Source organism: Rattus norvegicus, chromosome 19 (assembly GCF_036323735.1).
Source record: "Rattus norvegicus strain BN/NHsdMcwi chromosome 19, GRCr8, whole genome shotgun sequence".
Classification (NCBI taxonomy): Eukaryota; Metazoa; Chordata; class Mammalia; order Rodentia; family Muridae; genus Rattus; species Rattus norvegicus.
Genome location: NC_086037.1, coordinates 33,765,277 through 33,784,665, shown reverse-complemented (window position 1 = coordinate 33,784,665; position 19,389 = coordinate 33,765,277). Strand labels below are relative to the sequence as shown.

General features: G+C 43.5%; 1 long non-coding RNA gene across 1 annotated transcript in view; it reads left to right on the top strand.

The window, feature by feature from the left end:
* LOC120098563 (uncharacterized) overlaps positions 1-18,879 on the top strand; it is a 34,426-nt gene extending 15,547 nt beyond the window's left edge. The window contains exons 2-5 of the long non-coding RNA XR_005496886.2: positions 4,756-5,181; positions 7,959-8,040; positions 8,622-8,987; positions 9,187-18,879. This is a non-coding gene — a long non-coding RNA (uncharacterized LOC120098563). The remainder of the gene's footprint in view (positions 1-4,755; positions 5,182-7,958; positions 8,041-8,621; positions 8,988-9,186) is intronic.
* The last annotated feature ends 510 nt before the right edge of the window (positions 18,880-19,389 follow it).

Genomic DNA, 19,389 nt, shown 5'->3' with positions numbered 1-19,389 from the left:
GTGGAACATTCTAGAAGCTAATCGGAGGCTGACAACAGTAATTCTGATTGGATGATTTTCTATCAACTTTGTTTTTCCTCTGTGCCATTTTCTCCCTAGTCCCTTAGCAAGTCTTGCCCAGGTTATAATCTAGAAAAATTTTGCTGCACAAATCTCAAACTATGCTTTCTAGGGGAAACCAAGGTGAGAAAAGGGCCCTTCCTGAGTGTTCACTTGTGGAAGGAACCATGCATAACTAAGGAGATTCAATGCATCTTGATATGCTGTAAGGCCTTGGGGGGGAAGTGTGATTCTAGCCCCATTTGTCGTACTCTGTATTGCACATCAGAGACAGGCCACTGAAGGCTTACACTCAGCAGGATGGATTCCCAGCCTTTCCAGCAGAAGGCTCGCTGCTATCTCTCTCGATCAACCCACACGTTGTTTCTCACTTTCCTTCCCCTACATCAGTTGCACCCTTACTGGTGGATAAGGAAGCCACCAGGCTAATGCACAAGACTATATGGTCATCTTAAGTGCTGGTGACAAGAGGCTGGTTCAGGCTGTCTGTACAGCTAGACGGGGGGTGATCAGAGGCTTTGCTTAGACTTGGAAGGGGACCTTGTGGCAAAGCATGTCCTACCACATGGATCTGGGAGTGGAGAACACGTACCTCCATCAGTGAGCCTGTCTGCTGCGTTTTTAAACCATTGCCTGTGTTTTCAATGAACTCTCTCATTAACGGCAGCATTTAAGATTATTTTTATCAAATCATATCTTTTAGGTTCACTAAGGACAGCCCAGGACATGGACTGTCCTAGAATTTTGCCTGGCACCACTATCATTTTGACAACTCCCCCGGTTCCATATTACCACACGCCCTAGTTTTTTTTTGTTGTTGTTGTTGTTTTTTTTTGTCATCCCTAAAACAGTCTTCTAAGCTTGAAGAATTATAGTATTTGGCCCAAATAACCCAGGAAGATGCCACATGCATTTACGTGTTACAAAAACAGAGCCGCCTAGAATAGCGTGCTTAGAAATTAGAGGCGGCAGACATCTAACAGGTCATTGGCAGCCCTGTACAATTTGGTTAAATGCCTGGTATTTTTACACAGTTCCCTTTAACATTCTCTACTTTACTAACTATTTCAGTCACACCTATTAGGAAACTCAATGAGTATCTGCTGTGCAGACAGTGAAAAGTTCCCTCTCTCCATCTTAGAACCCAGAGAATTTTCTAGAGCCCAGAGTTATCCTATATGAATAGCAGCAGCAGCAACCATAGTCAAACACTAATATTTTCCCCCTAGGAGTTGGTTCATCCAAGCAGATCACCATTTATCAGAACTTGGGAAGCAGTCTGCATGCTTCAGAACAAAGGTTAGAGTGAATAAGCTTCTCTCCTCCGCTGAGGCATAATTGCGGTCCCTCAATGGCGATGACGTACCGGTGAGTTTATCGGTTCTAAATAATGGCCACCCTAAATATGCGAATGTGACAAAAGCAGTCGTGGAACTGTATGTGCTGGCCTGAGCAATGGTCCTTACTCACTGTTGAAAGGCTCCAGACCGCATCTAATGACACTTTGTAAGATACACTAGGAATTTTGAAACTCCTATCGGCTAGATGTTCTGATAGGTGCATCATGAATAGGCCCTGTTTTTATAAATAAATAGTGTTCACTTATTGAAATGCTCCTCCGCAATCACCTCTTTGAGACAGAGTATTACTATATATCCTCGAAGAATTCCAGGATGACAAGTGTATGTCATGTGCCCAGCCATTCTTCTCTTTCCACCTCCTCCTCCTCTTCTTCGAGATTTCATAAAGAGGGCTTAGTTTCCATTTTATTTATTGAGAGACGACCACTGAGGAATGAATTTTCCAAATGTCTGTTTGCTTTCTTGCTCACCCCATCTTGGGCCAAACACCAGCTCCTCAGAGTTTCTCAGGATTGAGTTGTAAAGGCATCCATTGGGGTCTTGCCGCGCTGGGGAAAATACCTTTTAGTTTTCTTAATCCCGCCAGGTGTCTACTCTGACTTATTCAAGCCTGGGCAGGCTTCTGTTCATTTACACAGGTCAGTGAAAGTCACAGCCCCACAATGTTCCCCACAGACTGGGTCAGGGTTTCTACATCACTTGCACGCATAAGTCCTCACTTATGGGGCAAAAGGGTTATGCCACGTGATTTCAGGATCTGTCTGTGTTCACGGAAGTTCAGTTTATAACCCAGCCAAAACAAAAAACAAAAAAAAAAAAAACAAAAAAAACAAAAACAAAAACAAAACAAAAAAACAAAACCCAAAACCCAAAACAAAACAAAAAACAAAACAAACAAACAAACAAAACACACACACACACACACACACACACACACACACACACACACACACACACACACACAGGAAGCCGCAGAGCAGCCAGGGCTGTGAGCGAGCATTGTTTTCTGGAGGAATAGGCTCAGAGTAATGTAACTCTTTCCCATCGCCCTCCCAAGCTTTCAAACCCCAACTTACTCTAAGTGTTGTTGAAGGTCACTGAAGTAGAAAAACAAACTATGCCACCTTGATGCATTCCTAATTGCAGATGGCAGTATGCGAGGAACAATGGTTTGGGGACCTCGACATTTCTTTGAACCCCAATCAGGAAGTGGGCTCTTTCTCCCTAGTCATCCTAAGAAAGGATTACTGACGATTTAGAAACCGCTATCAGCTTTCTTGGCTATCCTGAACTAATCCAAAACCATTTATCAAGTATCAGCATTTCTGACAAAAGTTTAGCAGCTGACACTGCTTTAAAGGAACCAACACCACAGATTTGATGGAAGAAATATGAGCTGACTCGAGATTATAGTCCGGCATGTACACTGCCTGCACAGGGCAGCGAGGATGGACAGAAGACAGTGGCTGGAGTTGATAGGATTGATGCCACTCTGTGCAGGAGCCTACAGATGAAAACCTTCTATTCCTCTCACTGACAGTTATTCCTTTCGTTCCTCACAATGAGCAATGTGGAGGATCAGCAGCCATTGTAGGTGTGTGAGTGTATGTATGGTGTGTGTGGTGAATGTAGTGGGGTGTGTGTGTGTGTGTGTGTGTGTGTGTGTATGTGGTGTGTGTGTGTGTGTGTGGTGTGTGCGCGCGCGTGTGTGTGTATGTGGTGTGTGTGTATGTGTATGTGGTGTGTGTGTGTGTGGTGTATATACTGTGGTGTGTGCGATGTGTATGGGTGTGTGCATGTGTGTATGTAGTGTGTGTGTGTGTGTGTGGTGTATATACTGTGGTGTGTGCATGTGTGTATGTAGTGTGTGTGTGTGTGTGTGTGTGTGTGTGTGTGTGTGTGTTTACCAAAAAATTCTGGGGGTTAAACCTGGGGCCTTGAATATGTTAGCTATGTACTCTGCCACTGAACTGTAGCCCTGCCCTTCTGAACATTTTAAATGTATCAGGCAAAGCATATTGAACTATTCCTGGTATAGTCCTTAGTGAGATGAATTGAAAGGTGTGTTTGTTTTATAAGTCTTCCATTAAACCTCATTGCTAAGACAGAAAGACAGAGCGAGAGCCAAAGAGGACAGCTCCCTTAACTGCTACTCCCTACTCTTAGAGGAGACATGGAGAGTTGGCAAGTACCTGGCCTGACCTTGCTGGGCACTTGTCATGGAAACAGACATTTCTATTGGACAAGGTGACATCACAACGTGATTGCTGCTGTCATTTGAGCTGACTGATTCCAAGGGCCAGGCTTTCTTGGATCAAAATCCAACTGCAGGAAGGAAAATGTCTACACCAAAAGGCAATCAAATGGTTGGAAACAAAAGTGGCTCTGAGGATGAGGTCTGTGCTGATGGCACATGGACCATCTTGTCACTGTGCCAAGCCTCCATCTCCACAGAATACACCAATCCTTGCCAAATGGCCAAGGTACTAGAAAATGCTTTAAAAAGCATTATATTTTAACAATGTTTGAGCAGCAAAAATGGTTTGTGTTTAACGACCATCTGTATAAAGTCTCTTTTTATTTAGGAAAATCTATTTTAAATTAAATATCGTAAGCCCACAAGCCATAGCAAACAATATTTTGAGCATATGCTCTGAATTAATATGCCAAACATTGCAACCTCTATTTTCTTCACAGAAAGGCCACCCCTCCCTAATGGGGGTATGGTGAGCCGGAGGGTGTGGGAGGGGAGGAATTTTCAATAAGGCCATGTGGACAGAATGGTGGCAGGAAACCAAAGTACTAGGTTACGTCAGTATCCCCATCACGTGTTATCTCTACGTGGAGGCACTCCCCTCTTAAGAAGGTCCCTCAGATCTACTTTTCTCATTTGCCTAGACTTCCATATCTTAGGTCCTAGAAACTCTGACTGCACCTCACTGACTTCAGCAAACCTCTGTGATCCCCCACATCTATGATGTACCTACCTTCTTCACACCCATATGATCTGAAAGTCGGGCTTCTTATCAGGTGCCTGGCAGGAAAGGAAGTTAGCGATGATACCTGGTGTCCCTGCCTTTGCTGAGCACCTGCCCATCCTTCTCCAAGTTCCTCTAGCAGCTGTCCCAGAAAAGCATCAGAACGGGGGTGACCTGGGAGTCTACACCCTAGGGGACCATGAATTTAGTGCGCTGTTGTTATAGGTTGACTAATTAAGAAGAGTTCCTTAGGGTACCTGACTGCCTGTCTTTATATAGGGAGGGATGGGATGGCTGGGCACAGATTCTGCTGTTACATCCTAACCTCTGATCAGGAACTTTTGACCCTTTATAAGGTCCGATGGTACAGTTGCTGTAGTGCTCATTCCTGGTTGTCAACTTGACTCTATCTGGAATGAACTACCATCCAGAACTGGAAGGCTCACCTGTGATCCTGATCTTGAGGCTGGGAGATACAAGTTTCTGACCTGGATCTTAGCATGAAGGTCTTGAGGCATAGTGGCTGTGAATCCCAAGCGACTAAGGCAAGGAGATCTCCAAGTTCAAGGTCCTCTAGGACAAAGCAAGTCCCAGATCCAGGCCTGGTGGTACACACCTTTAATCTGGGACACACCTTCTTCTGGAGACCTACATATGGACATTGGAAGAAGGACGATGCAATCTTCTTTGACTGCCTGCCTTGTAGGACTGAGTCACTGCTAGATCCTCGGACTTCCATTCACAGCTGCTGCTGACCCTTGTTGGGAGTTGGACTGTAGACTGTAAGTCATCAACACATTCTCTTACTATATAGAGACTGCCGACAAGTTCTGTGACTCTAGAGAACCCAGACTAATACAGTTGCAATGGTTGTGGGGTCATAGGTGCTTCAGACTGTGGAGTGGCTTTTTTCATGGAGACTCAAAGCCCATTGGCAGAGTCAAGACTCAATTAAATCTTACCTTTGCTTGTTCTTGCTTTTGCTCTTTACCTCTTGTCTTTTCTCTTGGTCACCTTCTTACTGTTTCCCCTTCTTTTTTTCCCTTTCTTCTTTGCCTCTCTTTTGGGAAGTCTTTGTATATGTCACCTTGGTACTGTTGTCATTATTCTTAATATGATTATTTAGGACCAGAGGGTGCCTGGCAGGTGCTATGCAGCTTACAAATCTCTTAAAACTCAAAGATGGAGACTTGGGCATTACTTAGTACCTCAGTAGAGTCTAAGGGTGGTACATCTATGATTCCAAAGTGGTCTCTTTCTCTTCTGTATCTAGAACTGCCATTTGGTTTCTATCTTAGTTAGCTTTCTGTTGCTGTGATAAATTACTCTGACGCTAACCAACATGGGGGAGGAAAGTGTTTATTTGGCTTGTAGATTATAGCCTATCACCAAGGGAAAACAAAGCAGGGGCTTGAAGTAGGAACTATGGAAAAGCTGTGCATCCTGTTTTGTTATTGTTAATTTGTTTTTTCAAGACAGGGTTTCTTTGTAGTTCTGATTGTCCTGAAACTCAATTTGTAGATCAGGCTGGCCTTGAACTCAGAGATCTACCCTCCCTTTGCTGGGGTTAAAGACATGGGTCACTGCCTGACCAACCATTTTTCTTATACAGCTCAGGAAGACATTCCTAGGGAGGTTGGTTCCATGCATAGTGGGCTGGGCCCTACTGAGTAGATTTTTAATTAGAAAGTGCTTCACAGAAGGCCTCCAGGGAAGTCTGGCCTCCAGAGAAGACAATTGTTCAGTTAAGGTTCTTGCTTCCTCGGTGGCTCTAGTTTGTAGAAGGTTGACAAAAGGTAAACAGCACAATTGAATTTTTGTCAGGTCAAAACACAATCGCATCAATGTTAAACCATAACCTTTCCTTTCTTGTTTGTCCATAGACCTCATGTTAATAACACAATGTAAAACATGGTACGGCTTTAAAAGTCTTTTAAAAAAAATCCAAACAATTCAAAAGTTCAAGTCTCTTTAAAAATTCAAAGTATCTCAACTATGGATGCTTGTCAAAAAATAACAATAGCAACAACAACAACAAAACACATTAACTACTCACTATTCTAAGAGAGAACAACTATGGTACACTTAGAGTCAAATCAAAGCAAACCCAGCATTCAGTAATGTAAATAAAGTTCCGTAGTTCAATGTCTGGCATCTGGAACTCATTTGTCATCTTCTGGGCTCTAAAAGACTTGGGAAGCACTATGTCTCCTGCTCTGTCGTTGGAAGCACAAATAGATGTCTTATAGGCTCAGGTCAGGGTCCACTCCACATTTGTCACTGTGATCACCTTATGGGACCGAAATTTCGACAGCTGAGGTCTCTATTGCAACTGAAGTTGTACTTTCTCCAGTGGCCTCTTATGGCCTCTCCCAGTGCCAAGCTCTGGCTGCTCTCTGTGACCCCTATAATAACTCATTAAGTTCTGAGCCCCTTTCTAACCCAAAGTTTCAAAACTTCAGTTATTCCCCCTCCCTCAAACATCAAGGTTATGTTCATTTCTATGAGACTCTGTTTATGGTATCAGTCTAGTTTGCTTTCTGTTTTTGTGGTAAAAACAGACCAAAACAAACTTGTGGAGGAAAGAGTTTGGTTTACAGGCAGCAAGTCCACCAAGTCTGGCTAGGAACTTGACTGGAAACACAGGAGAACTTGCCTTACTGGTTTGCTTAGAAACTGTTTTTATATAACACCAGGCCCACCTGCTTAGAACTGTCGCTGCCCACAGTGTGCTGGGCCCTCCTACCTCTATTAGACATTAAGAAAGCATTTCCCGGGGCTGGGGACTTAGCTCAGTGGTAGAGCGCTTACCTAGGAAGCGCAAGGCCCTGGGTTCGGTCCCCAGCTCCGAAAAAAAGAACCAAAAAAAAAAAAAAAAAAAAAAAAAAAAAAAAAAAAAAGAAAGCGTTTCCCAGATTGGTCAGTAGGCTAAACTGAGCTGAGCAATTCTTCAGTCGAGCATCCCTCTTCCCAGGTGACTCTAGTTTGGGCCAAGTTTATAAAAACTAGCCAATGCAGTCTCATTTCCTGAAATGAAAGCTTATGGCCCGAACTACTATTGGGCTTTTCCAGTTGGGCCACTTATTCTTCTGTGCACTTGTGTCTTGCTGACTAGGAAGGCAATCATCCATCAGGCTTCTGATGACTTGGGGGAGAGTTTCATTGAGTTTGCACCAGTGTTACTTCATCCTGTTGAGACAACTTCTGACATTGTAGCCAGAGCTTGCTTGATATTTACTATATAGCGCAAGCTAGCCTTGAACTCATAATTCTCCAGCTTCAGTCTCCCACAGGCTGTGATTACAGGTATGAACCAGGCATGACGCCAGCATTAAAAAGTAATTCTTAAACCTCAATTTCATTTTCTTCCCTTAAATGAAGAACTGTGGGAGCTTGAGGACAGGAGCCATCACTTACTGGCTTGCTGATGAAGGAGTTAGTATGTCACAGTCTTAGGGGACAAGTACTAGTAATTTCCTTCCCTCACCAGCCTCACCTTGAGCCCTAGGCCCCTTCAGTCTACACTTGCTCAATGTTCCAATTCGTTCATTTGTTCCAGGCTACACAGAACAAATGTCTTTCAGAGTCTCCACGTCTGGTCTGATGCTTTCCTTCCAGTTTTGGAAGGGCTCAATATCAAGGTATTTACTTATAAGTTAAAGAAAACAAGCTTGTTAATGTGGATGAGAATAAACTGATCAACAGAACATGAAATAGTTTATAAAATGAGCTGAGAAGCTGGAGCACAGAGAATTGGGCAGGAATCCACAGCCTCCAGACTTGATGGTGTAAAATCTTATTTTACTTATGACTGCCTTTGGAGGCAGAAGTCAGAGGCTATGAGAGATCACTGCTCCATGGAGCATCATACTGTGGCTTGATGGGGACTGGGTGTACCACTTACCTTATGGTTCACTCATGTGACTGGAAAGCTGATATTGGCTAGTAGCTTGGAGCACAAATGGAGTGAGAGCTGGGTGCTGGGTGCTGCGAGCCTTAGTTCTTCTATAGGTTCTAAGGATTCTTGAATGTGTGGTGAAGCTTCTGGTACTGGCCTCATTGTTGTGGGCCTTAACCTTGGAAATAATAATAATAATAATAATAATAATAATAACAACAGTATTTGTGCTTCATAGGAGCTTGGTTCTATAAAGGAACAGTTGTGATAAGACTGCTTTGTGCAATCTTGCCTCTGATGTCACGTACGTCATTTCTGTCTTAGTTTCCAGACTACTCGGATTCAAGGAGCTCAGAGAACATCTTCATGGGAATACATTAAGGCCACACTGCAGGACAAGTAGGAGGAGTGGAAGCCATCTCTGTAGGAATCTTCATGAACCCTGCCCTGCTGCATTGTGGACAGCCGTGGGATCCTGTCAGCAGAGCTCAGCATCGTCCATAGACAAAAACTCTGATTGGTGTAAATTGAAATGTGTGTCTCTTGGGTCAGCAAATTATGACACCTGGCAGCCCCTCAGATCACACATAGGCAATATTTCAAAAGAAGAAGTCCTCCAAGTGTCAAAAGAACACATGTGTGAGACACCTGCTTAATGCCCACTGCAATGTTTATTCCCATGATGTACAGGTAATAATCTATTCACTGCCAACTTGATAGGATTTAAGATCACTGAGAAAATAAGTCTATGGGCACATATGGGAAGGATTATAAAGACTGGGCAAACAGGGATTAGAGGACTGACCCTAAATGTTTGTGACACCATTTGATAACCTAGGGCCTAGACAAGTCAAAATCAACTTCCTTTCTAAATCTGCTTTTGTCAAAGGTTTCATCACAAGAGTCAGCAACGTAACAGAAAAGTAACCAATCTCCCCACAGCTGCTTCGGCCTCCGAGTTATGTCTACACCACTCCCTCCACTCTTCCTCAGAGCACACCCTTCGGCTTAAAGGTAAAGCTGATTTAATGTCTCTCTTCTCTGCAAGTTCAATATGCAGATGGGCAAGTGTGTCTGTGAGGTCCCCTTTTGCTGTACATTTCTTGGTTTCTAATTCTGAATCCTCTCAGTCTCGCCCATTACTCCCATTGAGGAGGCATTTCCAACCATGTCTTGAAGTAATTTCTATGAGCTGTCTGTCTGTCTGTCTGTCTGTCTGTCTGTCTGTCTGTATTTGGTGTGTGCTTCAGACAGAGGGAGAAAGGCAACTGACTTGTAATAATCTTCCTAGATTCCTAGGCCAATTGAATTCTAGCTCTTTGGCCAGCAGGAGACATTGGTTCCCACCTGAGGGCAGGAAGCAGGGAGGAGTGTCTTTCTCCCCTTTCCTCTCTATTTCTTCTGGTCACTAGGGCACTGGCTGAGCAGGAGACAATCTGCTAGCCCTCCTGCGTGATGTCAGCTTGTCATTTAAAGTGTTATCTCTGTTGGGTTGGAGCACAACTCCAAAGTAGACAAGTACAGCCCCAACTCCCATAATTCTGTGAGTATGACTTGAGTTGTGGACAGGACTTTTTGATGTAATTAGGCAAGATGAAATCATACTGTGGCAGGAGAAGCCTGTTCTGTAAAAGTGCTCCTTGTATAAGAGAAGACAACAGAAAAGGAGACCAGGTGATGACTGGGGCAGAGACTGAAGTGATGCTTGGAGAAGCCAAGGAACAGCAAGCGTTGTTGACTCTGTGAAGAAGCCAGGAGACAGGCATGGAACAGCCTTCTCCTCAGAGCCTTCAGAAGGGACCTGCCCGAACCCTTTGAATATAAATAGTTGGCCCCTGGGACTGTGGACAAATACATTGCTGTTGTTTAAACATTCCACGTCATGGTAACTTCTTAAGGAATGCAAGGGCTTGGGGGTACCCTTCTCCCTACACCTCCTTTCTCCTCATCCTGGAGGGCTAATAATGGAAGATGCTTGTTAGCAGCCAACCTCTAGGATGCCCAACTCTCCTTCTGTCTTCTTCTCAAACTTTATAGAACCTGTAAAACCGACTCCTCCTGCTAAGCACTCACTGCTTAAAATGGCTGCACCGGTTTCGGTTTTCTCACGGGGCCCAGAGTGACACTCGAATATCTCTGATCTTCATAATGTGCTTACTACATTCCAGGCACTGCGTTGAGTATCTTACCAGTATCATTGCATTTAATCCTCTCATCGATCTTTTGACAGAAGCTCCACTTACTGCTCTGAACAGACAGGGAATGAGGAAGAGGAAAGAATGCAGTCCAGGAAGGTCACATAAGTAATTAGGGACAAATGGGGATTCAAATCCAGGCTGGGCTGACTAGAGAAACCAAGGTCTGGACACTCTTCTACTGTGCGACTGTGCCTTGCCTGGGCCTTCTCTAAAGCCAATTACTAAGGATCCAGTTCTCTTACTTTGTACCCAATGGCTCCTTCCCTTCTCTCTGGCCTCAGCATTCTTGTTTGCTTTGCTCAGAGTCAATGCTCTGCCCCACCAGTCTCTGATGGAGCGAGAGTCTGATCTCATGCATCCCTTTGAGGCCTTTGCAGCAGCATCCAGAAGGGCCTTCCAGCCATTTGTTTTTTCTGTTAGAGAACTAAAAATGATTTCTTCCTCCAGAGTGGATCTTTCCTCAGAGTTGTCATAATAGACTAGAATACAGGACAACGAGATAATAACAAGGTCATGAATGCAGCTCTGTGTCCATAACTTGTCAGCGTGTGTGTGTGTGTGTGTGTGTGTGTGTGTGTGTGTGTGTGTGTGAGAGAGAGAGAGAGAGAGAGAGAGAGAGAGAGAGAGAGAGAGGGTCCATGCATGGAGATCAAGGGCAACTGAGAATCAATTCTTTCTCTCTACTTTTACATGGTTCCTGAGATAGAACTCAGATCAGCAGGCTTTCCTCACTGGATGAGCTTTACCAGCTGAGCTGTCCTTCTAAACTGTGGCTGAGTTTAAACCTTCCTCATATTTGCCTTACATTTTTTTTTCTGCTAAGAATGTTCTAGCTGTTAGTACCCTTTCCGCCCTTAGCCTCCCAAAGAGCTGGAAGTAGAGAAGGACTAGATCTCCAAATCTATTCTATTAAGTACTCTACCTAAGGCAAGCATGGATAAGTCATGGAAGGGAGGAGGGTGGGGCCATGTTAGAATAGAAATGCATATGTCCTGGCTGCGATACAGTTGTCTGGTATCATAGAGAAGATAGTTAGACAGAAGTCAGGTGTAGACTCTGAGTGCTAGCAGAATTCATGGATGCAGGAATATGTTTTGAGACACAGTTTTACTATGTTGCCTAGACCAGCATAGATCCTCCAGCCTGTCTTCCCAGGGTTGGGATTGTAAGTGTGTGTTGCCATCCGTGGCTTCTAAATTCAACTACATCGTAGAAATCCAGTGAGAGTATAGACAGCCAGCACAATAGTTATTATGAGGAAAATCCACGCACTTTTGACAACAGAAGTGTCAATTATGGTTCCTAAGTCCCTCTAGCAGCATAGGAAGCCATTCACAAACATACAGACCCCACGTCTGAGTCCTGAGTATCTTAGCCCTGCCCACCCCTGAAATACCATTTGCTGTTCCTTTGCATGAGGTTGAATCTATTATGACTTCAGTTTGACTTATTTTTTCCTAACAATTTTGGAGTCCCATATCTACGGATAATTTGAGTATCTGTTTATTTCTAGGCAATGACCCTGGCAGCTCATACATATTGGTAACTGACGTTGGTTGGCTATATAAATATTGATTAGCCTCATAGTTTGTTGTATAGTTTCAACTTATTTGATATTACTTTTTTGTTCTATAGAAGTTTGCATTTAATGATAAATTCATCATTTTACTTTATGGTTCATCTCTGTATAATTTGCTTAGGAAATCGTTCTGCTAAATCATCTTGTTCAATCTCCGAAACTCCCAACAGTCTCCTATCTTACTTCCTACCACTATTTCACTAAACCGTACAAGGTTCTAGGACGTTCTCTTAGGTGGGACTGTTCTTGAGTGCCTATTTCCAGTGTGTGTGTGTGTGTGTGTTTGTGTGTGTGTGTGTGCGTATGCATGTATGTGTGTATGCGTGTGTGTGTATGTATGTGTGTATGTATATGTATGTATGTGTATGTGTATATGTGTATGTATGTGTGTATGTGTGTGCATATGTGTGTATGTGTATATGTGTGACTATGTGTGTGTATGTGTGTATGTGTGTATGTCTATGTGTGTGTGTGTGCGTGCGCACGCACATGTTTGCATGCGAGTGCGCATGGGAAACTCTACATTTAGAACTGCTTGTTCTTCCTCCAGGGGTATGTCTTAGGACTATAATGCAGAAAATACCTCAAGCATCTCTACAACACAATTACAAAAAGGATCTGTGGTCAATTAAAAACTGCTTTCTAGACAATGAATATGTAGCATGTTACAAACCCCAAAAGACTACAGAAGAGAACCCTGGTAACTGTCCGTAACTCTGCTCTTTTGAGCACAGCATCTCCACAGGGACCTTGCCTCTTAGCATCTTGTAGAACTAATCACTTTTTGAATGATGTTTCTGGAACTTGTGATCGACTTTTAGGAATTTGAAGACATTCCTTTCGATGATTTTGCTAATATCTTTGTTGCGTTTATGAAGCTGCAGGGTTCTGGATTCCATTCCAGTGTTGCAGAAGAGCCCTGTGAACCTCTCACTGTAGCTGCAGCGCCCACTCTTTCCTTCTCCTGAACTTCTTTGTATTTACGATCCCAAGCACTTGCCTAGTGTCTGTATAAGCCACGGCAGCACTAAGAGCCTTTCTTCACTAATAGATGAATATGAATATGAAGAAAAGGAAGAGGAAGAAGAACAACAACAAACCAGCAACAACAATAAGAAGCCATCATACACAGTGGCCATATGCAAATGCTCTGTTGTTATTAAATGAATTACTGGACATCAGCAATCAGGTTTTTTGGGGGGGCATAGAAACGGTATTCAGCAACAGAGCTAATCAACCACACTTAATTAATTTCCTGGGGACCTGGTTAAAATGAAGATCATGTTTGGGTATGTCAGTCATAGGCACACAAACCATCCTTGGTTAACAAAGCCCTGTAAAATTGGTTCTCCCATGCAGAACATTACCTAGACGGAAAAATGAATGAGGTCCTAATTTGAAAAAATAAATGTTGTCCTGAAGCAGTGTAGGGAAAAATGCATGACCACAAGGACTCCAGGCCCCAGATTCAAACAGACTGCAGTCAACCTGGGTTAAGAAGTTGTTTCAGACTTATGTCAAGAACTCTTGGGGCTTGTAGTACTAGTCACACTTATGAAAGTACTACCGCCATTTTGAATCTCTCTATTTGGCCACAGCTGTCTTCTCTTGGTTCCTAGAATATGCAGCCTTAATGCCAGGAGAGGTGTGAATGTGGTCTGCTTATTAGATTTCTAGATGGCAACATTTGACACTCTGCATTAAGTTTTCCTTACACTCTTCCCTCTTTGCTGGGACAGAACATCTGGAGGAGCAAGTGATGGGAGGCAGGGAGGGTTTATTCTGCTTCATTCATCATTGTGGGGAAGGTGTGGCAGCTGGGACTATGTCTGTGACAGTAGGAGCTAGCAACTTAGTATGTTACACCAAGAAGCAGGGAGAGCCATGACAGAAGCAGGCAAAATTACAGCTTTTAAGGCCTTGTTCCTAATGCCCATCACCAGCCATCTAGTCCCCTCCTCTTGAAGGTCTCACTGTCTCTCAAGACAGCACCACTAGCTGGAGAGAACAAGTGTCCCAACAGAGTGCCCTGAGCATCATTTTCTGTTTAAACTGCACTACCTGCGTTAGGTTCACAGTCTTCTGCAGACTTTAGGATTAATCCAAATCTTCTCCTGGATCACCGTACTTTAGAATTTGAACTTTGCTTGTCTCTTGGACAATACCTTGTCCATGCCCCATCCATGAGACAGTTTTTCTCTCCTCTTCAAACACCCTAAACTTATAACCATAAAATAAAACAAACAGGAAAAATGTACCCATCAGTCATTTGCCTTCCGAAGTTCTCTGGGCAGCTTCTTTACTTTGGTGGATCCTGTCACTCAGGACTTGGGTCAGACTTCAGAGAGCTGTTTCATGTTGCTTGCTGGTAATTACCCTCCTTTGTTTTACTCCCATTGTCAACCCTGTCTTAAGCTGTAATCTGTATTTATGTGTGCAGAGGAAGTTCTGGGCTGTGACCAAGCTGTCTCCTTTCTTGGCTGGTTTTTCCATCCCCCAGCTGCTCTGATTTTTGACAGGGAATTCTCTGAGGATCACTCATGGTCCAGGGGAGCCATCCAACTCAGAGGTCCCTACAGAACCATGATGTCCTGTGTCGACTTATAAGGCAGCTCAGAACGGATGGACTGACCAGTGAGGGAAACAGTCCAGTCACAGTGCGAGATCCGGAGCTGGCTCAACTCAGTGGGACCAGCCACAGCCCGAGCTCTGGTGGGGATGGGATGGAACGGGGACCAGACTTAGCTCTACTGAGTTAGCTACTTCTCCAACTTGGCTCTCTTGGTCTGCCCTTCCTTAGTACCCCCTACGTGACTTGTGGATTGAATTTTTCAATAACCCACATTTGAAAAGAATCTTTATCTCTGACCGTGTTTTGATAAAACCCAACTTAGACAGTGTCTTCCCACCGGAATGCAAACTCCGTGAGACCAGAGATCTTATTTTTCCACTTCTGTGTGATTGGTGCAATGATCATTAAAGATGCACTGGAGAAAGCCTGACTCTGGATTCATGGCACAGCATTTGATTAACAGTAGCGCAGTATCAGAGCTCTGTCCCATCCCACAAGACAGACAGACAGGCAGACACACAGGCAGACAGATGACAAACAGACGCATTAAAGTCAAGTGCAGGTCTCTTCACACGAAGTGAATTTCAAACTTACTCTTCCTATTTTTATCCTTATGAATGCAAAACCATAAAAAAAAAGCTGGGGGTAGGGTAGGGATGTCAGATCCCACCCCATAATAGGCCTCCCTCAAGTATCTGATTACACAAAGTCCTCAAAGAATATGATTAATGTAACTCAGCCATATTCACACTCTGACATTCTTCCCAGCCAAACACATATTTTAGCCTCACCCAGTCCTTTTCAACAAATAAGCTGTTTTGAAAATGATTTCCAAGGCGATGTCTGTTGCCATAGGAATGACATTAAATGAAAAGGACAGAAAATATAGAGGGTGATAAACTACACGCTTGGATGACACACTTGACTTGGAAGCCTGTGTTCAAATGAGGCATACATGCCAAGATTTTTATGAAAGACAAAATTAAAATGTATCGCTATCAGGCTGTAACTGACAAGGCATTGTGTGCAGGCTGTTAACATACTGCTCGTATATTTATTGTATGTCATTTTACTGGCCCTGACAAAGGTCTCTCGGTGCTGTAAATCACACCATTAAATCTGCCACGAGCAGCAGAGACTGTTGGAAAGAAGGGGAAAAAAAGCAAGCGTGGTGTTGGATCCCCGTCTCTGGTCCAGGCTGAATGAGCCATCATGTCTGTCAGGGGGCTTCCCCTTCGGGCTGACGCTTTTACAAGTGTCAGATTGTTGGCTTTTGACCCCTTGAAAAGAGAAAAAAATATTAATAACGAAAGCATTCACCCTTCTCCTTCCATCCCATTTCCAATTGCGTCTGCTTTTGCACTTGGGAGAGGCGCCAAGGGTTGCCCCTATCCAGCCCATCCATGCTGTTTGGGGCAGGAGACCTCAGGTGTTCTAGGGTGGTCTTTGGATTGTGCCCTGATGATAAGACTTTAGCTGCTTCCTTGAAGATATGCTGGGCTTCCCATGAACCTCTTTTCTAAGATTTATTTGCCCTTGAAGTAGGAAGTTGACACATGGGCTATCCGTACCTGCAGCACAGACCAACGTGGGCTGGGATAGGACACTTTCAAGTACTTCCCTCCTCCCCCTTCCTGTCCTTTTCTCCCCTCCCTCCCCCTTCCTTCTCTCCTTCCCTCCCTCCCTCCTCCTCTCCTTCCCACCCATCTCTCCTACTGTGGGTGCTATGGAGGCCCCACCAAGTAGCTTTGCTGGGCAGAGCGCTGTTGTGGAGAGGAGGATGGGAAGAGAGATCCAGATCTGACCACATTGAAGGTTGTGGCTTCAACCCCTTTTTAAGGTTCCTTAGACTGCAGTTTCCTTGTTTGGGGTTAGAAGGGATGAGGTGTTGGGTGTCCTTTGAGATGGCCCTGCACTTGAAATGCTTGCTTGCAAAGACTTCTTGACTTCAGCATTGGACAAAGTAGAAATTGCATTCGGATTTTTCAATTTTGATTTGTTTTTAAACAGGCTGGCATGACATATGCCGTATTTTCTTGGGACTCTGCTTGGTGACATAAACTGCTTCTGCATCTGCCAAGCGATCAAGAGGAGAAACTGTCGAGGCTCCTTGCCATGTGTGAGGTGTCTAGAACATGTTTGGATGTGTGATCTACTTAGCTTATGATGGGACCATCAGACTCTAATCCCAGCATAAGCTTTGGAGCCTCTTAGGGGTCTATGGCAGTGAGCAATGCCAAGGAGGGCTCCTCCATAGTATTCAGATAAATCTCAGTTAGGGGAGAGTCCCGTCAATCAAACAGTGTTTTTTTTTTTGTTGTTGTTGTTGTTGTTTTGTTTTGTTTTGTTTTTGTTTTTGTAGGGCAAAGGGCAAAGGAAAAAAAAAACTCATCAGGGCCAGGGTCTAAACTAGAGAGTTGGAAGACAGGAATGTAATCAGGGGCTTGGAGTGGGGACATTGTTTTCAGGATTCATTAAAAAAGGGAGTTGCCTGCCAGTGTCTCTCTCTGTAATAGCTAACATTTTAATAACACAAATGGATGTTTTGGGCAACAGATTTTAAAAGAAAGGACAACTTTCATTTACATCCTCGTGTTTCTTTCCCGAAACTTCTAGGGTAAGAACCATCTTGAGTAATGTCCAAAGACCTGTTTGGACATAATTGAGAAACAGACCCTTAAAAATTTAAAGACAAACATTTTGCTTCCAGTCAGTTATTATCAGAGTTCAGTCTGCGCAGGCTTCAAAATCGTCAACCTCTATATTGGGTTCGCGGTAATCCTGTAATTATAGATTTGAGGGAGGGTTGAAATTGCTTATAATTGCGGAAAGGGTGACCAGTGAGCCATGCCATTCTTCTGTCTTCACCCAAGCCTTCCGATTGGTGGGTGGTATTCCTGTAGGGCACACTTCCTTAAGAAGTTCATGGTCAATGTCTTGGTTCTGCTTCTAAGGTAGTATTAATTTGTCATTTCTCCAAGGGGTTCATGATTAAGTGAGCAGGTTCTAAAACCTGCCAGCATTAAAGTCATGAAATGATCCCACCATTCACTTACAGGGAGTGCACTCAAGTATGGCCCTGGAGAAGTGGTTTCTCCTCTCAGAGTTTCTTTTTTCCTCACGTGTAGCCACTGTCACTTAGGGAGAAGCATATGGGGCTGATTTATTATGCACTCAGGGAATTATAAATCTGAAGTAGCATTGGTTTTTTATTGGCTATCATTTTAGAAATGTCATGCAAATCTAAAACTTCAACATTTTTAAAAACTCTGTTTGTGTGTGTGTGTGTGTGTGTGTGTGTGTGTGTGTGTGAGGGGGAGGGGGAGACTGGGTTTTCAGATCCAGGAGCTGGACTTCTAGGCTGCTGTATATATGCCACTGTGCAGGGAACTGAGCTAAGGCACTCTGGGATAGCAGCATAACCCCTTAACCACTGACCTGTCTTCAGCACTCAGATTTCAAATCTTTCACACACACCCCGAGTCCTAATCTTTCCCACATATTAAAAATGACCTACGAGTTACTAAATCAACCAAGAAATGCACTGAAGGCAATTTGAGACTCAGGATGTTATAAGTATGGGAGAATGATTATTTCTATTTTAATCTGTCTTTGTTTTTTCTCCTTTTAATGTGATAAACACCCTGGCCAACCCAGTTGGGGAGGCAAGGATGTGTTTGGCTGACAGGAAGTCAAGGCAGACGATCAAGCAGGCAGGAGCCGGAGGCAGGAACAGAGGCAGAGACCATGAAGGGATCTCTGCTTGCTGGCTTGCTCCTCCTGCCTTGCTCAGTTTGCTTTCTTATGCATCTCAGGACCATCACCCCAGGGGACAGCACCACCCACAGTGACCTGAGCCCTGTCCCATTAATCATGGGTCAAGAAAATGTCCCATCTGATGGCGGTATTTTGTAAGTGGAGGTCCCTCTTCCCAGATGACCCTGGTTTTTGTCAAGGTGACAAAAAAAAGAAAGAAAACAAACAAACACACACACACACACACACACACACACACACACACACACACACACACACAAGAAACCACCACCAAAAACAAAACAAAACAGAAACCAAAATACAGCCAGCATACTTTTATCTTCAGTGAATTAGAATAATGGCTTTAGTTATTACCCTTTCTCAACTTCAAAATTTTAACACCATTTCTAAGTATAAAGAACTAAAAAAAAATCGTGTCTGCCATTCCCAGCATGGGGCAGTCAGCAAAACCTTAAGCCTGTGGCTATTTTCTTTGAGAAAAATCCTGAACCTAATATCTAACCTTGATTTAAGGAATAAGGACTGCATATTTTCCAGGTGAATTGAGGTGTATGTTAACGATTTTCCCAAATTTATTACCATGACCAACGAGCCAACGTTTAAGTGAAATATCGTATGTTAAGAATTAAAAGTATTACTTGTGATGTTTGGAGAAACATGAAGTCAGCCTATTCCCCAGCTTCCTGTCAACAGTGGCCCTTTAATACCTTAAAAATATGTTCTCTCATGTAGTCGCTTTGATATTAATTTTGTTTAGGATTTTTTCCTGAGGTTAAAATTACTTCCATAAAGACAATTAGTTAAGTACCAGAACAACCTGCCTCGTTTATAGTTTATAAAAAAAAAATCGAGTCAAATTTTAAAATATTTCTCAGGGGGAAAAAGGTTGGATCACATGCTGAATTTCAAGGGAAAAAGGCTTAGAGGGAAGGTCTGGGTGTTCCTCAGTTGTTTGTCTAATTATAA